The sequence below is a fragment of the Ursus arctos genome, unplaced genomic scaffold, assembly GCF_023065955.2.
Source record: "Ursus arctos isolate Adak ecotype North America unplaced genomic scaffold, UrsArc2.0 scaffold_13, whole genome shotgun sequence".
Taxonomy (NCBI): domain Eukaryota; kingdom Metazoa; phylum Chordata; class Mammalia; order Carnivora; family Ursidae; genus Ursus; species Ursus arctos.
Genome location: NW_026622797.1, coordinates 10,170,650 through 10,178,676, shown reverse-complemented (window position 1 = coordinate 10,178,676; position 8,027 = coordinate 10,170,650). Strand labels below are relative to the sequence as shown.

Here is an 8,027-nt window from a genome sequence, read left to right as displayed (position 1 = left end):
AGAAAGATGTCTGCCCAGAACAAATGTTTTTGCTGTCGAAGTGCTTGGGGGCTGTAGTTACTACAAGAGGCGGGGACACCGGAAAGGGGGTGGGTCTGTGAAGGGTGAGATGCTCTCTTGCCCTTGTCGACAGGGTGCATTTTCCTGTCAGCAATCCTTAGTCACGGAAGATGGCTGAAGTCAGCAGGAAAGGACACTCTGAAGACTCAGGCCTGGGGTGGTGACCCGGAAGTCACTCAGGGTGCCAGTGGCCAGAACCGGGCCTAAGGGGGAAGACACTGAGACAGGGGGAAGTAGTCAGGAGAGGCAGAAGCAGGCCGGGTGTGGGGGCGGCCAGCAGGAAGAGGGCACAGATCAGGGAGCCCAGCCTCTGGCAGTTTTAACCAGGTCACATCAACTCTGGCTTTCTCTACTGCTCTGGAAGGGAACCCAAAGCTCCAAGATTGAAAATCAAAATTATGCCACTGTTCAAATATAACAATGGGGGGAGGGGAAGCATTCCTTAGCACTTGGAACTTGCTTGTCGATGGCTTTAGGTAGAGTCCAAGAGTGGCGCTGGGGTGCACAGAACGCTGCCAGGGCGGAGCGTGGGGACGGCGCCGCCCCAGCCTTCTGTTGCCGGAAGGAAACAGGCTTCGTCCTGGAACTGAGGCCCTGGGCTACTGCCCTGGTCCGCCTTAGGTCGAAGTCCTCACTGCAGGCCCCAAGCATCATCATTAACCCTGGAGTCCGGGCCGCCCTGAGTGGAGCTTAGAGGCCGCTCCTGAGCAGGGCAGAAGGCGAGAGAAGGAGCAAAACGGTATAAAAGCGGGCAGGGCTGGGGGCGCCCCATCACAGGGAGAGGAGGAGGGAGGGAGGCGGAGGCGCAGACCCAGGAGCGCAGGGGGCCTGGCCTGCCCCATCGGTAGGTGTCGGACACACTGGGCACACCCGGGTGGCCGCGGTGGGTGGCTTAGGGATGACAGAAGCGGGCCGCGGCCCCTCTCGCCGCCCTGGGGTCGGTGGCCCGGCTCGGCCCCCAGTTGGGGCGCGGTGGGAGCTGCCGGGGCCCAGGCGGAGCGCAGCGGGGGTCCCCGTGGACGGCGCGCCCCCAGGTCCCTGCGAGCGAGGCGACGGAGGGGGAACCGCGCCGGGGGCACAAGGGCTCGTCCCCGCGGGGTCGCCCCCCCTGGGGCCCACGCACGACTCCGGCCTCTGCCCAAGACTGCGAGCGGCGGGTCAGAGGCCCTAAACAACGCAAACTTCCCGCCCACTAAGGGTTTGCTGCTCCCGCAGTCGGCAAACGGCCAGCGCCCCCACAGAGCCGCGACCCTGCGGGGTGGCCGCGCGGGCCTCCGCGCCAAGGTCCACGAGGGGCGTCCCCGCGCCTCCCTTTCCCGGCCGGAGCGGTCAGCTCTCTGCGGACCTGGGCTGGGCCGCAATGGACGGACGCACGCCGTCTCTGACCCCGGCCCCCAGGGCTCAGGGAGCCCAAGCACCACTTGGGTACAGGTATGTCGGGGGTACTTCCGGTCATGAGCAGATTCGGGGCGCCCCGGGCCAATCATTCAACCAGTAGGCGAGCCGCCCCAGGAATGCGCCTTTCAAACCCACGCCCCCTGCCCCGCACCCCTCCCCCGCACCATCTGCCTCCCCATCCTCCTCCCCACCCCCACCCCCTAGTCCCCACTCCCGCCACAGGCTGGAAATCGGGGGGCGCTGGTTCCACAGGCTTGTGCCCTCTCCTTGGCGCTTTGGTTAGCATTGGAAAGGTGCCCCCTGTGACAGTCACGTCCCAGCTCTGCTGCTGGCGGGCGCCAGGCCCGGGGTGGATCTCCACCTGGTGCGGGCTGAGCGACGACGCTCCGGGTGGAGGGCATGCAAAGGTGGGAGAATTCCATGTCGGCCTGCGGTCCTAATTGGACGTGGACGCTCAAGATGAGAAATTCAGTTTTGTAAAGTGAAATGTCATGGATTTAGAGTCTCAAGCCCACCCCTAGCCTTTGGTATTTGACTATCTTTATCCTTGGCAGTGTGTGATTCCCATGTTTCAAAGAAAGAACTTTAAAGGTTCATAAAGCTCCAAAGATTTCAAATAGCTCTTTTAAAAGCACTTTGATGGTTTAAATGCAGACACATGAATTACATATCTCTTAAATTACACAGGGTTTTAAATCTAAGGGAAAATGTCTTAGGCAAGATGGATTAGAGTTTTTGTCTTGTGCGGGTAGTTTTTTTTACAGATGTTCCCAGCATTCAGGTTGTGGTGGAAAGAAAAGAGGCAGGGGGCATGGAGTGAGGGATGCCCAGACTTCCTGCCACCGGGCCCCATGGAGGCTCTCAGAGCAGAGAAAAGACACACCCACTGGGCCTTCACGTTCCAGGCAGGGGCAGGGACATGGCCGTATATGGCTGCTGAAGGGCCAAGACTGAGCTCCTCCAGGGAGGGACTTCATGCCTTCTCCACCCAGATCAGTGGTGAATGAGTGAATGAATGAATGATACAAAGAACAAATGGATGTAGTGATCATATCTCCATTCTTGCTACATCAGCAGCTTGCCCACGACCTACAGTGATTGATCTTTTCAATGTCCCCAGGTCAAGCCTTCAAGAAACCACCTGCAACCAGAGGCCCTAACCTAGGACGGGAGGCAGTTTGGTACACGATGAGCTCAGGCTCTGCAGTCAGGCTGCATGGACTTGAATTCCTGCTCTGTCACTTACTATCTGGGTGATCTCTTTCATCTTCGGTGTCCTCATCTATACAATGAGATCACAGTGGTCCTCCAGTCAGTCGGTTGTTGTGAGGATTAATTTAGATACACGTAAGGCCTTTAGCAAAGGGTTCGGCTCACAGGCACCATTGAGAATAAATAGTAATGGGTGGTGGGTGGTGGTGATGGTGACGATGATGATGCGATGGTACCAATGGTGGTGATGGCAGTCACCCCTCAATTTCTCTCACCCCTACAGCTCTGGCGGCTGACAGTCTTGCCGGGTGGTGGAATTACCTCTCTGCCAGCCCCAAGAGCATCCCCTCCTCCCAGGCCTGAGAGATCCTTCTGTTGAGGAAGTCGATGTGCAGAGAGGCAGACTGTCCTGCCCTGAGTGGGGAACTTGGCTGGAGTTTCTACAGCTGCCAAGGAGTCCCTGAACAGTCTTGGCCTTGGGCATGTACGAGAGATGGAAGAAAAGATGAGAGTTCTTTGAACTATTTCCTAGAGCAATAAACTTGGCCATGAAATGTCCTTAGAACAGAGGGTTTTCGGATGACAGCTTCTAGGGCTCACAGGTCTTCCAGAGAGGCAAAAAATATGGTGAGCAGGCCCTGTGGCTGGACCATGTCTCTCCAGCACTTCCCTGAAGCCCTTTCACAGAAAGAAAAGTCCCCTTGAGCACATCCCCCCCAGGTGTTCTTGGTCACTCCTCCGCACCCCTGACTTGACAAGATGCCTGTTCTTGTTTACTCGGTTTGAGTTCTTGCTCCAGATTTAGTTCATTCATCTGGCTCCTGTGCCCCACTTCCAGCTGGGATTATAAGGCTCTGGAGGGCAGGGTCCCCGATTTGCTTCCTCAACTGTCTCACGAAGCCCTCGGTAGACATCAGGGGGCACCCCACATTCAGCATCTCCCATACCCCTGGCTCCGTCAGTGCTCACACCGGGCGTTGGCTCATGCCTACCGAGTAGACAGAGGGCCAGGGACAGAGGTGAGGGTGCATCCTACCTTCGCACGGCAAGCTCTGGCCTTGTCCTTCCCGACTCGGGGGGCCCCAAATGCCGTGTGCTCGGGGCCATAGTTACGTCAAGGTGGGCCCATCGGAAGCCCCCACGTGAGGTCCCTCTGGAGGTGAGCCACCCAGCCACTCGGAACGTGCTCCTGGAGAGAATTCGCCTTCTCTTGCTCCCTGAGAAACTGTGTGATTGTAAGCGAGCAGGATTATTCTATTTTTCAAAACGAATCCCTCATCCAGTCAATTTTCATTTCAAACTCAGAAGTGCTTCAAATCTCAAAACCCTCCACCTCCAAACATGCGGTTCAAAGCGCGAACCCTTGCTTTTACCGTGGGATCCAGCACGGGTTCAGGGCCCGGGTGGGGGGAAGCCAGAAAGTCCCAACACAGTGCCACCATCACCCTAATCTCTCTCCATTACAGAAACGGATGGCAAGACAGGGATTACCACGCCTATGAATCAGTGTTGTGTTCTGGATAATATAATACATTTTTCAAGTGTTGTTCTCTCGCCGTTTGGCATGCACGGAACTGCTCCGCTGGCACAGAGTTTGCAGTCAATCTCTCCTGCCTGCTCCCCACGCGGCCTCGCCACCTCCTCCGAACCTTCCTAATATTTTATACATAAACCTGTTTGGATTCACGGGGCATTCCAGCTAGTAAATGCTCTGAAGATTCATCTTTATGGACTAGCAGCCCAGCCTTGTTGCGTCTCAGCTTCTCAAGATGAAAAGGAATTTTATTTGGTGTGTTATGCCACGCGGGGAACGGCGGCTGGCGGGTTGCTAGCTTCTATTATTATAGTGTGTGTTCTTCTCCAGGGAGGATGACACAAGGCCGGAGAGAAGGCCTCGTGGGTGGGGCCCTCATAAAACGACGCTCTTCATTTCCCCCCCTTATTCCCAGACCCTCCTAACAGTGCGTCAGGGCCCTGAGAGGCTCCCCAGGATCACAGGGAATGGGGGTGGCCAGCTTGAGCGCTCTCACATTACTGCGTCCCTGCACCGCGGGAAGAGGGACCAGGGATCCACTAGATTAGGCCAACTCTTGGGGGAGGGGCACGGCCCCCCAGAGGGAAAGAAAATAGTGCGGTTTCATTTGCTTTAGAGCACAGCCTCATAATGAATGAGCACAGCAGATGTGCTGAGCAAACACCTCGGCGTTCATCAATATGCGGGGCTGTTTATTGCCTCATAAACTTGGAAGCAAGTGATACTGTCTCTTAAATCAATGGCTCTGTGGACAGCCTTGGCGCTCCAGGAGAACAGGACATCCAGGCCACGCGGCGCTTGAATTCATGGCTGGAGCGGTGACTGAGAGGTGCTTAGTCACTCCCAGGGGATTAGGAGCCCTTCCAGGGGGCCCTAAGCCTCCTCAGCAGGTGTGGCAGGATGATGGGCCGGAGCCCCTGGCGTGCCCTGGGGCACCCTCACCTGTGCACTGTGCTACCGGAGGGGGTGCGGAAGGGGAGCTGATGACCCCACCCTGGGCGGGGGGGGGGGCCGTCTGTCGGCCTCTCTAGACTGTGGGTCCTCAAGGGCTGGTCTGGGTCTCTTCCATTCCGGATCCCCGGCACCTGCATCAGGCCCCATCTGGAGTAAAGACTGGAGGAGAGGGGGGAGGGAAGGAAGCCAGGCCGCCAAGTTTTGAAAGGACTCCCCAATTAGCATTTGTTGGAGGGAGAGACTGCAGTGGAGGTAATTGGGGAATGGCCTTGCCACTCCTGGGAGGCACGGCTTCCAAGGCAGCATGGGGACCAGGACACCTGCCGCTGAAGGAGGCTGTCATGTTTAGGAAGCCCTGGCCTGGTTGAAAGACACTCACCAGGCCCTACCGACAGGCCAGGCCAGGCAGGCGCTTGTAAGCTGAGCCGGCCTGCTCCCCCAGGCTCCCTGTGGTGCCCTGTCGGTGGTCTCCCCAAAGATAAGTCCACGTCCTAATCTCTGGACCCTGTGAATGGGATCTTATTTGGAAAAAGAGTCTTTGCATATATAATTAAGGATCTTGAAATGAGAAGATTATTCTGAATCATCCAAAGACAAGTGTCCCTATAAAAGAGAGGCAGAGAGAGATCTGAGACAAGACAGAAGAGGTGAAGAGCAGCAGGGACAGGAAGGCAATGTGACGAAGGAGGCAGAGCTGGGGTGATGTGGCAACCAGCCAAGGAACACGGAGGACTGTCAGCAGACGCCCTAAGTTAGGAGAGAAGCATGAACAGACTCCTGCCCTCAGTCCCCAACCTTGATTTCAGACCTCTGGTCTCCAAACCATGAGAGAATACATTTCTGTTGTTTGGAAATTAGTAGCAGCAGCCTCAGTGAATATGTTCCTCTTCCCCAAACTTGGGCTCAGAAGGGTGCATGGTCTGGCCGCAGCTGCTCTTGTGTGCTTGGGGATAGCCGGTTCTGGCCAGAAATGCCTGGACCAGTGGGACCAGCGCAGCCCAGCAGGGTGCTGGAAAAACTCAGGACCCTTGCTCTCCTTCCCTCGGCCTCAGCAGGTGCCCTGGTAATAGCACCATTCAAAGCACAGCGGGTTTCGGGTTTCGTACACCCGAATTTGTGAACCCGCTCAGGTGCTCCGAGACTCTGGCCAGGTAAAAGCATTAAAGCAACAGTCACCCCGAGAATTTTACTGAGGTCACGATCAGGCTTGGAGACACTAATGGGAGCCTGTAATGTCAGGCATGTGGTTTGTACCTGGTCGCTTCGGGTGGTTTCCACTACCCACCCTTGGGTGCTTATGTCGCCTGGGTGGTTTCCTTGTCTGGACCCCAGCCACTTTCAAGTTCAATGTTTATTCTCACCCCCACCCTCAGTAGTGCATCTGGACTTTTCTCCTTGGTTTTCCCTTCATAGCCTAACAGCACTGACCCAACCCCTTCCGCCTGGGAAGAGTGGGCAGCATTTAGACCCGGGCAAAGTCATAATTCAGTCATTTTGCAAGTGGTTGAGTTAATTGACTCACCGATATGGTGGAAGTTTATATGGAGGCAGATTCCCTCGGAGAAATTAAAGAAGGTGCCATGGGGGGAAATCTGATATTCTCTCAAGAGCCTCCTATTATGACCTTGATAATTTTCAGTGTGGTTTGAAGTTAAACTCTCTATCTTAAAGGATCAGAAATCCCAAATCGAGCACACCCAGAGACAAAGTCCTTTCTCTCACAGTCTTGCAGGAGACCGTGATGAGCTCCAGAATGACAATTTATTAATCTACAGTGAGAAATAGTGAGGCTCAACCATGTGAAATTGCCAATATTCAAATGCTTTCATACTACACGAGTGGCAATTTCATATGATTCAACATTAATATCTCCATGGGGATCTGGAAGACTCAGATCTCTAGGCCCACAATTGTCCCTTGTAGGCCCCCTATGTGGGAAGCCCAATTATAATCAAAGAGGTACTTGGTGAGCGATGAACCGGAGTAAGGATTCTGGGGCTAGATGGCGAGAAACAAAAAAAGCAGGGCCTGGCAGCTGGCAGCTGGGAGCCTGCGTGGCACTCACAGCTAGGCCATGGTGTTCTTTTGTTGAACAAACACGATCTCACTGAACACCAACATCGAACAAGGTCACTCTGTGACCAGGGTAGAGAGAGACAAAAACAAGGCCACTCCCGTAATCATGTCTGAACACAGACAAAAAACCCCCAAGCATACTGTTTAAACCACAAAGTGACCCCATGGCCCTCCCTCCCACCTGGTGTGAAAGACAGCCACTTCTTTGCCAATTACAGCCGTAGCGTCACTCATTCCTCTACCTCCTGGATAAAATCAGCAATGCCGATCATACCCAATGTCAACGTTCTGATACCCCATCCAGAGCAGCAACCCCCAACCTCATCTAACACAAGCCAAAATCCTATAAAAGATTCCCTCCACCACCTTGCTACCGAGATACCCCAAGAGTCCCCATAGTGTGCAGTCTCCCTTGAGGCAACAAGTACCAAGAAACCCAACTTCGTTCAACTACCTGTGTGTTCCTGGTGTCTTTGGCTAGTGGGCATTGATAATGGCCAGAGACTCTGCCAGCCAGACCTAGCTAACTCTGCACTGAGGACAGGCCCACCACCACCACCACCATCACCATAATCGCTCCCACCATTACTAGGACCATCATCACCACCATCACCATAATCACTCCCACCATTACTAGGACCACCACCACCACCATCACCATAATTGCTCCCACCATTACTAGGACCACCTACCATCACCATCACCATAATCACTGCCACCATTACTAGGACCACCACCACCATAATTACCATCCCCATCACCACCACCACCACCATCCTCACCACCACCACCC

At 55.0% G+C, this 8,027-nt stretch overlaps 1 long non-coding RNA gene across 1 annotated transcript; it reads left to right on the top strand.

Annotated features, from left to right (window-relative positions):
• The first annotated feature begins 627 nt into the window (after positions 1–627).
• LOC130543503 (uncharacterized) lies at positions 628–6,012 on the top strand. Its single transcript, XR_008958882.1, has 2 exons — positions 628–799; positions 4,137–6,012. It is a non-coding gene; the product is annotated as an uncharacterized LOC130543503 (long non-coding RNA).
• The last annotated feature ends 2,015 nt before the right edge of the window (positions 6,013–8,027 follow it).